This window comes from Tetrao urogallus (genome assembly GCF_951394365.1).
Source record: "Tetrao urogallus genome assembly, chromosome: 6".
Lineage (NCBI taxonomy): Eukaryota > Metazoa > Chordata > Aves > Galliformes > Phasianidae > Tetrao > Tetrao urogallus.
Window position 1 is genome coordinate 14,884,656 of NC_136819.1, and position 17,465 is coordinate 14,902,120.

Sequence of the window (17,465 nt, forward strand, 5' to 3'; positions counted from 1 at the left end):
TTTAACTTGTGCAGTCTACTGCTGTAGCAGAGAACAGAGCCCTAATGTACTCCCACTGCAAATTGCACTCATTACTGCTTCTACATTCCCATGACTATTTCAAAGGACAAACAGAAGCACAGGAGGAAAGATTTTGTGCCTAGAGAATAAATGAAGCTGTAAAAATTTAAGGTATTGCTGTTGATCTAAAAAAAAAGTAGAAATGTATGATCTGTTCATGGCTTCTTTCTTCGCATCTGTATTTCAGCAAAACTACCATTGTATATGAGTAGACAAACTATTGTATTTCTTTGTGCAATTTGAAAGTAGAAGCATGGAAAACAGTCTCAGAATCTTTGAATGTCACTGAGCTGCCCAATGACTTGTTGATTGTGGTTGCTGTGGTCACAGTGGTTGAGGTTGGAGGGCATCTCTGAAGGTCAACTGGTCCAACCCAATTTATTTGATACAGGTGGAAATAATTCTTTGTGGGAGAAAATGTAACATATCTGACTTAGTCTGATTCTCAGAGGAGGTTAGAGGTTGCTTGTATTTATTATTAATGGGGTTTTTTTCTCCAGAACAGTTCATCTTGGAGCTGCAGAATCTTACAGTAGGCACTGGTTATCCTGATGGATAATTTCCTGCAGTGTCTGTGTAGATGACAAAGTAATGCACTTTAAGTAGTATGTACCAGGTAATTATTTCAGTGATGTGCAATGTTGCTGTTCTATCTTTTTTTAATGTTTGATTTCAGATACTTTCTACAATAGCCATAAACTGTTACATTTTCAAGAGTTGGAATGAATGTACACTTGAAATCCAGGCTCTTAACTGATTCATGAGAACTTTGCATTTAAAGCAGAGTCTGGAATAGGGAAAAGTGACCCTTATTCTCTTTTTCCTCAAACTCTGCTGCATGTCACACAATTAAAATATTCTTCCATATCTGCTGAAAAGCTGATTTTATTTTTTTTTTTTTTTCCTCCCTACCTACACATAAGAAATCTTTGGGTAGCACTGGTGGTAAAGTACGAATATTTATTTTTTTTATAATGAAAAATGATGCTGAAACTTTTAAAATACAGTGTTTAAATCTATTCTGGTTCCTGATCTTTTAAAGCTGGTTTTTTTTTTTTTTCCATAATAAAGAATTTTACATTTTGTTACAAATCTCCCTACAGTTGTAAATTTACCCTTGAAAGCATAAATACGCTTACACATCCTCCATGGTCTTAATGAAATCCAAGAGTACCTTTTTTGTGCTTTAGTAGTGGAGTCCCTGCATTTTGTTTTTCTAAAATAAAACAGGTGTTCATGAAGAAACTCCTCTTGTACCTTTCCTCCAGTTACTGTAAGTGTTGTGATTGAATAGGTGTGGAGGCATTCGGCCTTTGTCTTCATAGCACATAGACTTGGCATTGCCCATGAGGGTAAATATTCATTAAGTTTCAACTCTCAGCTATGTCCGGGAAGACCTCCCCTGTGCTGGCTCTTCCTCAAAGTGAATTGATAGAGATGTAATAATTCAGGGAAAATGTATCGATTGGATTTTCTTATGTTAAAATGCTGGGATCCACAATAACAGCTTTTTATAAAAGCAGCAGTCACAGTTCAGTTAATGGCTGGTAAATTGTGCTGCATCCTGTGACAGCTCCTTTTCAAGGACAGAACAAACAACTTCTCAACTCTAACCTTCAGAAGGAATCAGAATGCTAGGTTAGCTAGGCTTATTCATAAACTAGGTTCCAGCCTCTGAGCAAGCTGTAGCTCCTGTTAAATATCTGTTGTTGTTATGTCTTTGTTTTATGCAAATGTTGTGCAAAATAGGGTAGGTAGGAGCTGAAGACAGGAGATTCAGGAGCAACGTGGCCAGTAGATGGGATTCAAGATGTTAAACTGTATTTGAATACTGTTCTTGGGATTTTTATCTTGATTTACTTATGCATTATAGCTGAAAATTTTATTTCAAGGTCGTCTTTTAAAAACAAACACTGACTGTGATCCTGCTCAGCTTTTCAGCATAAATAGCCTCAGTCAATCTGCTCATTTCGGTTTGAATTGGAAAGAGGTGGAAAAAAGGTGGGCAGTAGGTTGGCTTTCCTACAGTCTGAAATGAAAGCGTTGGAACCAAAAGTCTGATTCTTGATATAAATTGTCACTGTTGTCGTAGCTTTTGGTGAAATGCTGGTGGGGTGATACTGTTTGACACTGTGCTGCTCAGCAGCTTCAAGCAGCTCAGAGCCAAAGCCAGATGTAAAAGCCTGGCACCTGCTAGAAGTGAATGCTTTTAGTACTAATTTGAGTCCTGCCAAGAGCCTGAACTTGCTAAGAATAGGAACATTTTTTGTCTAGCTAGATCCTTGCTGCTTTCTTCTCTACTGCTGTTTGCATCTGTTGATGGTACCGAATGTTTTTTCCCTTACAAATGTTCCTGCTTGTTTGGTTGATCTGTAATACAATACAGAGAATGTTCTTTGCTGTAATAATTCTGAAGACATTGTTTCTCTCTGTATTGAGGTCCAGTGTCCAAATGTTTCTTGCACTCTAGAATACATAAACTTTTTTGTTCTAATTTAATAAATGTATCATCTAAATGAAAGTGTATTACGTCTCTGTTGGAGAGCACCTCTGTTTGCTGATCTATAGACCGATACAGAATTCGTGTATCCGTTACGTTTGCTAAATGTAAATGTGATCTTCCAGTGGGACTGAATGCTCAGAAGTGTTTTAAGCATCTACGTCTAGGTGTTTGCCTTTCTTTAACACTTCCAGGTCTGGAGGACAGGCTGAGGGGATAGTGGTGCCCTGGGAAAAGGTCAGAAATAAAACTCATGTAATGTTTCAGCTACAAGACGAAACTGGCTTTACCTACTAGTTTTTAATTTATTGAGGAATATTAAGGATTTGATTTATCTTAAAATTCTGTCCTTATCTAGAAGGCTGAGGTCCATTTTCATGTTCAGCAGCATTGCCGTGCTCAGTGAGAATTAATGAACTGCTCGTGGTGCTTTCCTGCAGCTCTTGAGAGGCAGTGTCTATCCTGATGCATGTTCCAAAGCTTACCACTTGCTTTCACTTTGCTCCAGTGTACTGTGAGCGTAGCAGAAATGCGAGTCACAGCTTGAAGCAGTGATTGAGCACCTGGTGGGAAGGCGGGGCCAATTTGGGGGAGCTCAGCTGTATGCAATGTACCTGAGTGACCAGAAGGGTGGAGCCAGGATCTGCCCCTTCCCAAATCTCATTTAAGGGTTGGCAGTGGAGGCAAGGGGATCTTTTGGGGTTCCCTGTGTACTTGAAGCCTTCTGAAGGTAAGCAGTGACCCACTTGGTGCAGCCTGGGACTTTGCTAGTCTGCTATTATTGCTGTGCTTTCCATCATGTTACGGAGGGCAAGTGAGAATTAATTTACATAAACAAATGTTGGCTTTCTTATGATGGCTGAAGTATCTGCTTAGCGTTTCATTGCTTATTAGTGTTTGCATTTCAGTGCTGATTACCCAGCGATGGTCTTTGGGAACGTACTGAGAAGTTGGAGTATTTTGAATGATTAAGACATATAAGTACATCAGTGGAAACAGAGCCTATAGGAAGAAACACAAAATTTTCTTTAAGTAGGAGAAATGAGAAGTCACAGTTGCAATATTCTGTGTTGCACTTTTGAGTGGGTTTCAACTTTCTTAGATCTTTTGTAAGCTTGCTCAGAAACTCAGGTTGGTCTGTTTTCATGCTACAGTTTGTATACATTAGAAGCATCTTGCCAATTCATGGAATTCTTTTGTAAGGAAAAACTGTATTTAATTGTGTATCATAACATTTGAAGTAAAAGCTGCATGTAAATTAGGAAAGTGAAGTAGTGGAAGCAAGCAGATGGATTTCAATCTTTGCTACATCCATGTGGGGAGAACTATGGAAACTCCGCTCTGTGGGCTATTTGAAGAGTTCATTTAGAACAGATCTTCAAAAAGATTCAGTACTGATCTGGAGTATGAAGCAGAGCGTGAGCAACATCTGTACTTTTAGTACATTTGACATTGTAAGTGAATGAGGAATGTTCTAAATGTTTTTCCAGTTCAAAGTTCAGTGTCCTCTTCCACTCACAATGCTGTTACCTTCCACATCTGCACTACCCATCTTTTTCTAGATTGGCTTCAGTTATTTGGTGCCGTCGTGTTTCCATCCCCTTAAAATACATAATTTATTAGTATTCAGCTTAATGTTGTAGTATTTCTTCAGACTCACCTCGGAAAAAGGAATTATTTTGTAAAATAGTTTTTATTGCATTTTCAATGAAGTGTGAATTAGCACATTAACAAGCTTGCCTGTTACCACTGATTTTATTCACTTATAAGTAAACTGGCAACAACTTGAGCTTAGTTTCAAGGCTGTGGTAACCAAGAGTCCTGAAGATACTTGATAGAGCATCAAGCAGATCATCTTGGAAATCAGTGTTTGGGCAATTAAAAGCTCAGGTAGCTGGGAATGGTATCAGTTCTGACATCAGCAGGGATGTTTTCACTGAGTTGGGTGGCTTAAGTCCTCATATGGTTAAGTATTGTAGCATGAGAGGCTGTGGGCTGTTGTGTTTTCAGGTGTCTTTTGTTCATCAGCTGAATTTATTGATTGGTAGTTAACAGCACATAAGCTTTAAGAAGCAGCTGAATGCTTCCTGGCAGCTTCAGGGCTTACATCCATGTGATACTGAATCTTGGGCCAGGGCTCTGCCTTCACAGTGAGTGTTTTGGAAGGATAAAACATGATCTGTGTCTTATTTAAACACCGTGGAAGTGGTAAAATGCCTTGAAAAGGGCTCAGGCCATAGAACTACTCTGCAGGATCCTGTATTGAAGGTGATCCATTACCATGATCTTCAGTGGAGGAAATCAAAGTGAAAGCAGCTGGGAGAGCTTAATTATGTCAATGTGGTGCTGTTGTTAGCTGTTGGCAAATAATGTGACCATAAAGACTGTTGTGGCTGTGTGTAAGTGGCCTCAAATCTGCTGTGCTTCACTAGATGTTAGAATGCAGTATTTGCAGTTTTTAATAGTTGTTTGTATGTTCTAAATTAAGATGTTTCTATGCTGTGAAGTTGGGAGGGGGTTGAGAAGAGGCAAGGAAGCTTATGGGAAAAATAAATCTCAATCTCTAATTTCTCTGTATGGGAAAAGGCAGGAGTTTATTTATTATTTATTATTCCTTTCTGCAGGAAAGGAATAAATGAAAATTGATTCAAGGTTCATAATATTTTTTACGACCTGAAACTGACTTTTTTTTTTTTTTTAACAAAAATAATGGATGAAATTGTGTAATTTGTTCTGTAAAGTTTTGCCTAGTTTGAGGCCAGCCCTACATGCTTTTAAATCCCAAGATCACGAAACTGTCACAGCTCCGTATGATGCTCATAGCCCTGGCAAGCACTTTTGCACATACCTCCTATTTCACAGAACTACAGTAAGTCTATTTCTGTAAGCTACTGGGGCAATATTTGGAGACTAGTGAGCCAAATGAATGGCTTATCATCCTGCCGGCAACATAACCTTGAGGCTTGAGAAAAGAAAGTGTGAGAACAAGAAATATGACAGTGAATGTATCAGTAGCAATGTTCTGGTATAACTTGAGCTCCCTCTTTGAGCACATGTGTTCGGTGTAGAGGTAAAATTGACAATGCAGGAACTCCATGTGTCACTGGGAGACAAGTAGGGACTTAAAGGAATACAGTGAACTCGTTACGTGCAGAGGTATTGTACTATGAGCATGGATGTGCTACCAATCATCAACAAGCAAGGCAGGTGGATGGAACTCGTCAATTAAAAAGCAATGAAATATTTCCTTAAATCACTGCTTTGAGAGTCTGCTTCAAAAGAAGAGGAAAAGGAAAAATGGCAGTGAAATGTGGTCAGGGAAGGGATGCTTGGTGTATGTCTTTTGTTTTTAAAGGGAAATCAATTCTTGTGCCTTTTTTTTCTCTGAAGCCCTGAGCAGAAGCAAATCCAGGGGACTTGCACTTACAAGTAAGTAGAGTTCAGGAGACACATGGAGACTTCATGGAACAAATGCTGTACTGCTACTGCAAGTCTAGGGAACGTCTAAATAAAACCAGAAAACCAAATTAACTAATGATGTACTAATCATGTATGCTTGCTCTGGGCTTTCCAAAATGCAAACTATCAACAGTAGAAGACAGAAGACTGGGCATAGCCTAAGAGACCAGAAATAGTTTCAAAAGATTGGGTGAAAGTAGTTGCACTGTAAACTGAGAAGGAACGGCTCCAGTTTATTTTGGTGAATGAAGAACAGTAAATCCCTATTGCTCAATTCTTCCTGTAATCCCAAGCAAAATTTGAAAAAATTGCATGATCTAGCAATATCAGATAAGGAGAAATTTCCCTCTGGTGGTGATGCTTTGTAAAGCTACCTGTCCACAGCAGAACTAAGGAGGTAGTTACTGTGTGTCGGTCTTCTTTAGAGAAGAAAACGACCGGTAGAGGGCAGCTTAAGGCTTAAACTGGAATATACTGGAATATATATCATGTGTTAATATGGCACTAAAGTTAGTTCAGGAGATCCAGCCCAGAAAAAGTTGAGGACAGTTTGTAGTTGGTTAGACAGTTAGTTAGTAAGGACAGCTTGTAGTTAGCGAGCATAGCACTAAATGCTCTAGAGTCCAGGGATTAGGGAGCTGGGGAGGAAGGAGGAAGTGCCACACATCTCACTGGCTTCAGTACAAACTCAAAGGCAACATTGAAAGCATTTCAGATTTTGTTCGTGTTGCTGTTTTTTTTTTTTTTTTTTTTTTTTTTTTTTCACCCTGGACTGGGACCTATCAGCTCTGCAGGCACCAGTTTACTCAGCTCAAGTTAATATTGCTATCTCAGCATTGTGATGCCAGGCCTCAAACAGCTGGTGAATGTGAGTGCCTCTTACACAGTGAGCCCTCATGCAGCTGAGAGTGCTGATTGCTTGCCCAAGTACAGTGCTAGATCAAAACCCTCTCTGTTCTGGGTGCTGTGCCCAAAGTGCTAAACGCTGTGGAAGCTAGAAATGTGGAAGTTGCACTGAAGTTGGCTGAGTGCTTCACACACTGGGCGCTCATCAGGACCGACGGGCTGTGTAATTGTAGCAATACCTGGTGTTCAGGTCAGAGTGGTGAATTTATGGAACTGATGGTGCACAGCCTGTCTGGATCCAGCCTTTGTTCTTGACAAGGATGTGAATCAATGGATCAGAGATGGTGCAGGAAGTGCTGCGTGCACCACTGTCCTAGCTAGCAATCCTACCTGCAGACCTACAGCAGGCCTGGCAAAGTGTAGCTGTGATGCGGAATTCAACAGTAAAACATTTTTTAAGGAAAAAAAAAACACTTCTGTCATTGAACTTCCCATTATTTAGACAGTTAAAAAAAAACAGTATCAGTCACTGAAACTGAAAAATTCTGAAAGTTTTATTGATTACATAAGAGACAAGATGAACAGGGAAACAGTCTCTTCCCTGTCACCGAGTGATGTCTTTTAAGAGCATTATATCCATACAAATGCTATGCAATAAAACTTTCTCTAGTCATAAGAGTTGAGTGCAATGTAGCTACAATGTTTCCTAGTTTTGTTTTTGGAGCCATTACAACTTTTCCCAAAACGTTGGTTTTGTGATTGTGCTGGTACGTATTGACATATTTGCATAATGTACAGAAAGTTATTTTACATGGTTACTTTTTTACCTTGAAAACTGTATCACTTAAATAAAATATTATACTTATACTTATAAGCAAGAAAAAAGAAAAGGCGGTAACAAACAAATATCAGTTAAAGAAGGAGCACAAGTTATCTTGAGGAAGATATGGTTCCAGCTTTCCTAGGGCCTATTTTTGTTGTTTTTGCAATGATCATGTCTGTTTTTGGCTGATTTTTGATTGGTAATCGTCTGCTTCAAGGCTTTGTGAGTTGCATCCGTTTATACACTGGCATTGATCCACATAGACATAGCTATAATTTATGCTTGTTCCGTTTTGGCAATTCAGGATCACATCTCTTCTGTGGCTGCTGAGCTCTTGGCAGCAACTACAGTTATGTTGCATCTGGTTTGCTTTAAGAGAATACCTGCGTTCCGACAGAAAAAGAAGACTTTCTCATTAAGCATCAATAAATAGGAGCATTGTGTGAATATGATTTTAATATAAGAAGAGTGAAACTTCTTGCTTCATCTGAATCTGATTCTATTCATGAGACTCATACACACATTACTTTTGCTGTTGTTCTATGACCATTTAATATAAATTCAATAGAAACAAAGCTGAGGAGATTTCAACTTACGTGGAGGAGCCAGGACAAGTCCCTTCACAATATCCCAACTCAACAGCTTCAGGAGATTCACAGTCTTCGTATTGGATTACAGTTTTTGTGCTGTAAGCTTTGCAGTTAGTAGCTTCAAAAGAACAGGAAAAAAAGATAAACATGCTTCAAATCTCTAGTTCAGAACTGAACACTAACACAATTTTGAAGTGGTGATGAGGAGACAGTTGGACTAGATGATCTTATAGGTCATTTCCAACTTTGTGATTCTATGATTCTATGTCTCATTACTGAGACTATGTACAATAGGCAACAGTAGATGCTATTGTATACTACAGCTGGAGATTTCAAGTGTTTTTTTTTTTATCTTGGCTGTACAGTGTGTTTGGAAGATATAAGCTGAGGATTGAGTGTGAGGGTTTGTTTTGTGGTATTCACGGTCCAGGAAATTCACCATTGCTTCAAAAGGAAAAAGTATAGAAAGGGTTACTGAAAAGTGAAAGCTAGGTCAGTGAAGAATCTTTCCTTCCACTCAAATACAGATAGAAGTTTAATATAATTACCTGTAAGAGGAAAGCACTTGCTTGGTATTACTTACGTTTACATATCTTGCAGCAGCCATCAGGAGTAGTCTCTGTTTCATCCTTTGCAGAAATAAAGAAGGATATGTATTATAACACGGATGACAATAGTGAGCGTGTTAACAAGTTAGCATTGCTAATGCTCAGCTGAAGGCTTCTCTGTGATGAACACTGAATGAAACCATGGATGTCTTGCTGGCTGATTCATCGCCACAGAAATCCTGAATCGTTGTAAGCTCGTGTAAAAATACTAAGCTTCACTTTGATACTGCTGTTACAGCAATGTTATTTTCATCCTTAAAACATTTCTGCAATCTCAATGAAAATAACTTGTTGCATTCTTCCTGACTTTCTCACCCCCTTGTTGTTCTACACTGCATTCAGTAAAAGCTGGAGCGATGAAAACTTACGGGATCGCACTCCAGTGGACCGTAGTCGGGACATACTCGTTTTGTTTGAACTGCAACATATTGATCTTCAATTATTTCACATTTGTAGTGGCTGCACAGATCAAGTGGCAGAATCTTACCAACCTAAGATTTTAAGGGAAGAAAAAAAATATTTTTTTTCCATTGTAATCAGATACTGTATGATTACTTCAAAAATGTTTAAGTTCTCACACCTCAAAGATTTTTAGATGAATTTGAGTTCTTTGCCAAATGGGAGAAGCCTAATTTTTGTGAACTATGGCTGTCCTGAAAGTTCATATCGTAGATCTTGGGGCCAGATTCTTTCCAGGGGCATGCAGCAGTAGAACAGGGGGCAGTGGGCACAAACTGGCACACAGGAAGTTCCATACGAGGAACTCCATATGGAGGTATTCAGGAATTTCCAAGTAAGTCTTCAGAGACTTAAGTTTTTAGTCTGTATTAGTGTTTTCAGAGTACTTTCAGTGTTAAATAAATTCTGACTGGGAAGGGATATATTGGCTGGTGAGAGAAGGAAAAGATTACTTACTTCGAGCACAACAGTCTCGTTATTTAGATGAATTCTGCAAGATGATACTTCACACTTCCCACAGCACTCTCCATCCTCAATCTTATATTGGTGACCCTACTCACAAGAGATGAAAGAGAAAGTATGTTGAGTTGATGATGGACGGTTCTGGTGTTTGAAGGCTGACAGGGCATCCCATTGAATCTCAACTCACCAGTGGACAAGATGTTTCACATTTGAGTGCTTCGCACTTCACAATGTTTTTCCCAGTGAATGGATCTTTCTCAGAAGAGCAGGTACAATTCTTACATGAATCTATTACAAATGTTCCACTCTGAAAAATTGGAAAGAAAAAATAACTGAATCTGTTCATGAAGTGTCTTTATAACACACAGGTGAAGGTGGAAGACGTGCTGTATACTATTAAGTTTTCTGAAGTGCAATTAAGCAAAAAATCTGGCTTTATTTTTGAAGGTTCGTAGGGTTATTTCAAACATTTGAGCTTTAACAATACATCAGCTTCTTTGGAAAAAAAGAAAAAATGAATTCCACAAATAGAAGAAAGAAACTGCTAAAAATGATGCACTCTTGTTTTAAGCTTCTTGAGGAACAGAGGTTAGGGTTGTAAATTGACATGGATTGGGAAAAGAATTTTCCAAAGGGCTTTTGTGGTAGAAAGGGTGTACATTTAATTTCTAGTAAAATGCCACTGTAATTATGCCATGCTCACCTCATATATTTTACCATTAATCTCACAGGTGTTTAAACTTTGCCCTGAAAAACAACCAAAATAAAAATCAGCAAACTCAAACTGTGAAAATACATAAGAAGTTAAGATGTTACCAACATTTGTTAATAGCATAGAGATTATGGAAAATTTGAACTCAAGCTCAAACCAGTATAGCTGGATGTTAAAGAATCTATCTTTTAATTGGCCAGAAGAGTTGAGTAGAAATGACACCAAACTTGAGCTAAACACAAAAAAATTCCTTTCTTGCCCCTTCCATATTGGTTCTTTTCAAATTAAATGAGTTGTATTCTGTTTGAACACTTGAAGACCAGTAGCCTTCAAAAATGCCTTTGTATATTGATACCTTATGACTTCTCAGAATGGAACTTGGATGTGAGATCAACTGGAAAAGTGGTATTTTTTACTGAAGTAATACAGTTTGATAACATGCCAGATTCCATTTGTGGCTTTCACAGCATTACTTCAGACTTCGTAGTTCCTCTTGATTTTCCTCTTTCAGGCTTATTTGTAGCTAGTTTTCTTTTTGATTCTTTTATTTAAAAAAGTAAGTATATAAATAAACATATGGATTATAGATTTTATTAATGTTCTACAATACCGTAAAGGTAATTATTATTTTTCGTACATCAGCAATTCAGTTTCTAATTATGATTTACTTTGTTCCTTCATATTACCTGCTTTTCTAGTGAACTCTGAAGATTTCTGCTGGCTCATTACTGTTATGTTTACGTATCTTTGTTTAGCTGTAGTTACATTAATGTTAATGAACTTGAAGTACTTGAACTATCCTGTTCTCTGAGCAGATATTAAGAATAATGTTTTCAGCTGAACTCGTATTGCATATTTAGCTAGAAATTGATGTGTATTCAATAAGTGAGAACAATTTAAAGAAGGTTTTGCTGTTACCATGATGGATGTAGGATCTGCCTAGATACTAACAGAAGCACAAAGGTAACTTCCCACAGTGTAGCCTGGTGCATACATTGGTATTTTTAGTACTTACGGCATTCAAGTTCAGGACAGCAGGGGTCTGTTACTGGTACTACAGGTAAGGCAATAAATCCTACGTCGCAAACTGCTTCCTGTATTTCGCATGGGAGCAGCCGACATTCTGCCGTAGCAGTGTTTGGATCACAGACACACTCCTGGCACTGCGTTGTCCATGTCTCTCCAGGCTGAAAGTACAAAAATGATTTATTTTGATGTGCCCTTTCGCTCTAGTTATTCGTGGCCAACTTGACTTAGACTCTCACGCTTAGTAAGGATTCCAGATAAAAGTTTTGGTACCATATGATTTCCAAACTTAAGAGCAAGCAAGCTGCGAACAATAAAATAACTGTCTTCTGTGTAGGGGAAAAAAAAAAAAAAAAAAGGCATTGTAACATTTTCATAGCTAGTCCACTTATTTTTGTGATGTTTGAATATTCTTAAAAGTCTCTGCTATTATATTGCTGGACTTTTCTATCTCTAGATGCATTCAAAGCCTGATGGTGCAAGGTTTGAAATATGTTTTATCAGGATATTCTTCCATGACAAACTCTGTTATTGAAATACGTGCAAGTTGATTTGAAATGAGGACAGAGGATAGAAGTTGGGATGTTTTTGCAATGGTAATATATTAAAATAAAGAAGGGAATCACCTTTCGTGGAGGATTGACATCAGTACAGTTTCTTTCTGGTAAATCTGTGAGGGATGTTGCTGTGGATGAGGGGGCTTCTGTTGTAGTCTCTGAGGACACCGAAGTTAAAGCAGTTGTTGTAGGACATGGCCCCTGAAATGGAGCAATTTCACATTCTTTGCTGCAAAGTGCATAAAAATTACATCCAGCCTTATCTGTTCTGTTGTATACAACTTCTCCTGTAGAAAAAAAATGAAAGAAAAGTTAAAAGACCAATGAAATTACTAAGAAAAAAAAACCCAAAACAAAAAAATATTGTGAAAACATGAAGCATATTACTCTGTTGAAGTGATTATTCTATTTAAGATTTATTTGATTATCTTTAATACATTATTAAGGGATCATACTGATTATGAAAATGATTATAACTGGATAGATTATGAAAATGATGATAACCATCAAGCAAGAAGCTTACCGGGAGAAAACAAGCCACCAAACACGTGGCAAAAACATGCAGTTGTTCTGCTTTCTACTGTTGTGGAAGGTGTGGTGGGGGAAGAACTGGAGACTGCAGAAGTGCTTGTAGTGTGTCTTGGCTGTGAAGTACCAGCTGTTGAGAACAAAACAGTTTAGCACAGCATTTGGTTCTCCTAATTGTTACGTATTATAGGAATCTATCAGAATCTGGGCAAACCAAACCAATGTTTGGTTGCATTCGACTATGTGACCCACTTTCTGTAGTAAATAGATATTGTTGAAATCTTACTGCTCTGTACCAAGTAACATTTGGGATTTTGCAAATAATAGGACTTCTAGCATTAATATATTTTAATGTCCCAGAGTCACCAATAGCACCTTTATGGTAATAAATATGAAACCACGGAATCTGCTAAAAGATGTAGGATAAGCACAATGGCTGATAATTTTTATTTTTTCATTAAAAGAAGCACATGGCGCTAGTTGACGACATGGGTGTGATAGTACTGGTGGGGGGGCTGGGCACTGAGGTTGTGGTGGTGACAATGGTGGTCGTGCTCCCTGGTAGAGGAGGAGTGGTCTTGGTGGTGCTGGCACTGGAGGTAGGTACAGTGGACCCTGCACTTGTGGAAGAAACGGTGGTCGTACCTTCTGTTGTAAGCGGAACAGTCTTGGTTGTACTTCCAACTGTGACTGTAGTTGGGCGTGCTGATGGAGTGCTGGTGGTCTTGGTGACTCCCGTGGTGCTTGTGGTGGTGGTCTCAGAAGATGTGGGGATAGTAGAGGCAGTAGTGGGTGTTGTTGTAGTCTGGTAGCGTCCAGTGGGTGGTGTTACTGAAGTGGTTCCAGTTGAGGTGCTTGGCGTAGAGACAGTGGTGGGTTTTGCTGTAGGCTGGGTTTGACCAGAGGACGAAGTTGCTGGAATGGCGCTAGTTGACGACATGGATGTGATAGTACTGGTGGGGGAGCTGGGCACTGAGGTTGTGGTGGTGACAATGGTGGTCGTGCTCCCTGGTACAGGAGGAGTGGTCTGGGTGGTGCTGGCACTGCTGGTAGGTGTGGTGCTTCCTGCACTTGTGGAAGAAATGGTGGTAATAGCTTTTATTGGAGGAGGTGATGTCTTGGTGGTGCTGGCACTGGAGGTAGGTATGGTGGTGCTTCCTGCACTTGTGGATGTAATGGTGGTTGTGCTTTTTGTTGGAGGAGGTGAGGTCTTGGTGGTGCTGGCGCTGGAGGTAGGTACGGTGGTCCCCGCACTTGTGGAAGAAATGGTGGTCGTACCTTCTGTTGTAAGCGGAACAGTCTTGGTTGTACTTCCAACTGTGACTGTAGTTGGGCGTGCTGACGGAGTGCTGGTGGTCTTGGTGACTCCCGTGGTGCTTGTGGTGGTGGTCTCAGAAGATGTGGGGATAGTAGAGGCAGTAGTGGGTGTTGTTGTAGTCTGGTAGCGTCCAGTGGGTGGTGTTACTGAAGTGGTTCCAGTTGAGGTGCTTGGCGTAGAGACAGTGGTGGGTTTTGCTGTAGGCTGGGTTTGACCAGAGGACGAAGTTGCTGGAATGGCGCTAGTTGACGACATGGATGTGATAGTACTGGTGGGGGAGCTGGGCACTGAGGTTGTGGTGGTGACAATGGTGGTCGTGCTCCCTGGTACAGGAGGAGTGGTCTGGGTGGTGCTGGCACTGCTGGTAGGTGTGGTGCTTCCTGCACTTGTGGAAGAAATGGTGGTAATAGCTTTTATTGGAGGAGGTGATGTCTTGGTGGTGCTGGCACTGGAGGTAGGTATGGTGGTGCTTCCTGCACTTGTGGATGTAATGGTGGTTGTGCTTTTTGTTGGAGGAGGTGAGGTCTTGGTGGTGCTGGCGCTGGAGGTAGGTACGGTGGTCCCCGCACTTGTGGAAGAAATGGTGGTCGTACCTTCTGTTGTAAGCGGAACAGTCTTGGTTGTACTTCCAACTGTGACTGTAGTTGGGCGTGCTGACGGAGTGCTGGTGGTCTTGGTGACTCCCGTGGTGCTTGTGGTGGTGGTCTCAGAAGATGTGGGGATAGTAGAGGCAGTAGTGGGTGTTGTTGTAGTCTGGTAGCGTCCAGTGGGTGGTGTTACTGAAGTGGTTCCAGTTGAGGTGCTTGGCGTAGAGACAGTGGTGGGTTTTGCTGTAGGCTGGGTTTGACCAGAGGACGAAGTTGCTGGAATGGCGCTAGTTGACGACATGGATGTGATAGTACTGGTGGGGGAGCTGGGCACTGAGGTTGTGGTGGTGACAATGGTGGTCGTGCTCCCTGGTACAGGAGGAGTGGTCTGGGTGGTGCTGGCACTGCTGGTAGGTGTGGTGCTTCCTGCACTTGTGGAAGAAATGGTGGTAATAGCTTTTATTGGAGGTGGTGATGTCATGGTGGTGCTGGCACTGGAGGTAGGTATGGTGGTGCTTCCTGCACTTGTGGATGTAATGGTGGTTGTGCTTTTTGTTGGAGGAGGTGAGGTCTTGGTGGTGCTGGCACTGGAGGTAGGTACGGTGGTCCCCGCACTTGTGGAAGAAATGGTGGTCGTACCTTCTGTTGTAAGCGGAACAGTCTTGGTTGTACTTCCAACTGTGACTGTAGTTGGGCGTGCTGACGGAGTGCTGGTGGTCTTGGTGACTCCCGTGGTGCTTGTGGTGGTGGTCTCAGAAGATGTGGGGATAGTAGAGGCAGTAGTGGGTGTTGTTGTAGTCTCGTAGACCTCAGTGAGTGGCGTTACTGAAGTGGTTCCAGTTGAGGTGCTTGGCGTAGTGCCTGGAGTCGGTAATGTTGTCGAGCAGTGTTGGCGGTCACAGCACAGCACACTGACCTGGTAGTTGAAGCACATGGGGTACTTGCTGTTCTGATCCTGGTTTCTGCACTCAAGCCCAACATCAAGGCTGCACTTCAGTTTCTGGTGCAAGCTCTCCAGGCTCCTGTCAGGGTAGTTTTCAGCACGGCACCTGATGTCCTGTGGCTGGGAGCACAGGTCATAACCAGCAGCACGGATATTTCCATAGGTCTCAAAGTCTCCATCCTGGCTACCAGAGCTTGGGAAATCCACATCAAACCACTGCGTCCAGGCACAGCGCGGCTGGCAGCTGCTTGTGGTGTGAGAGGTGGTGGCAGTAGTGGTGGGTGAGGTGGGGATGGTGACTGTGCTCCCAGTTGTAAGAGGAGTGGTCTTGGTGGTGCTGGCACTGCTGGTAGGTATGGAGCTTCCTGCACTTGTGGATGTAATGGTGGTAGTGCTTTCTGTTGGAGGTGGTGATGTCTTGCTGGTGCTGGCACTGCTGGTAGGTGTGGTGCTTCCTGCACTTGTGGAAGAAATGGTGGTAATAGCTTTTATTGGAGGAGGTGATGTCTTGGTGGTGCTGGCACTGGAGGTAGGTATGGTGGTGCTTCCTGCACTTGTGGATGTAATGGTGGTTGTGCTTTTTGTTGGAGGAGGTGAGGTCTTGGTGGTGCTGGCACTGGAGGTAGGTACGGTGGTCCCTGCACTTGTGGAAGAAATGGTGGTCGTACCTTCTGTTGTAAGCGGAACAGTCTTGGTTGTACTTCCAACTGTGACTGTAGTTGGGCGTGCTGACGGAGTGCTGGTGGTCTTGGTGACTCCCGTGGTGCTTGTGGTGGTGGTCTCAGAAGATGTGGGGATAGTAGAGGCAGTAGTGGGTGTTGTTGTAGTCTGGTAGCGTCCAGTGGGTGGTGTTACTGAAGTGGTTCCAGTTGAGGTGCTTGGCGTAGAGACAGTAGTGGGTTTTGCTGTAGGCTGGGTTTGACCAGAGGACGAAGTTGCTGGAATGGCGCTAGTTGACGACATGGATGTGATAGTACTGGTGGGGGAGCTGGGCACTGAGGTTGTGGTGGTGACAATGGTGGTCGTGCTCCCTGGTACAGGAGGAGTGGTCTTGGTGGTGCTGGCACTGCTGGTAGGTGTGGTGCTTCCTGCACTTGTGGAAGAAATGGTGGTAATAGCTTTTATTGGAGGTGGTGAGGTCTTGGTGGTGCTGGCACTGGAGGTAGGTACGGTGGTCCCCGCACTTGTGGAAGAAATGGTGGTCGTACCTTCTGTTGTAAGCGGAACAGTCTTGGTTGTACTTCCAACTGTGACTGTAGTTGGGTGTGCTGACGGAGTGCTGGTGGTCTTGGTGACTCCCGTGGTGCTTGTGGTGGTGGTCTCAGAAGACGTGGGGATAGTAGAGGCAGTAGTGGGTGTTGCTGTAGTCTCGTAGACCTCAGTGAGTGGCGTTACTGGAGTGGTTCCAGTTGAGGTGCTTGGCGTAGTGCCTGGAGTCGGTAATGTTGTCGAGCAGTGTTGGCGGTCACAGCACAGCACACTGACCTGGTAGTTGAAGCACATGGGGTACTTGCTGTTCTGATCCTGGTTTCTGCACTCAAGCCCAACATCAAGGCTGCACTTCAGTTTCTGGTGCAAGCTCTCCAGGCTCCTGTCAGGGTAGTTTTCAGCACGGCACCTGATGTCCTGTGGCTGGGAGCACAGGTCATAACCAGCGGCACGGATATTTCCATAGGTCTCAAAGTCTCCATCCTGGCTACCAGAGCTTGGGAAATCCACATCAAACCACTGCGTCCAGGCACAGCGCGGCTGGCAGCTGCTTGTGGTGTGAGAGGTGGTGGCAGTAGTGGTGGGTGAGGTGGGGATGGTGACTGTGCTCCCAGTTGTAAGAGGAGTGGTCTTGGTGGTGCTGGCACTGCTGGTAGGTATGGAGCTTCCTGCACTTGTGGATGTAATGGTGGTAGTGCTTTCTGTTGGAGGTGGTGATGTCTTGCTGGTGCTGGCACTGCTGGTAGGTGTGGTGCTTCCTGCACTTGTGGAAGAAATG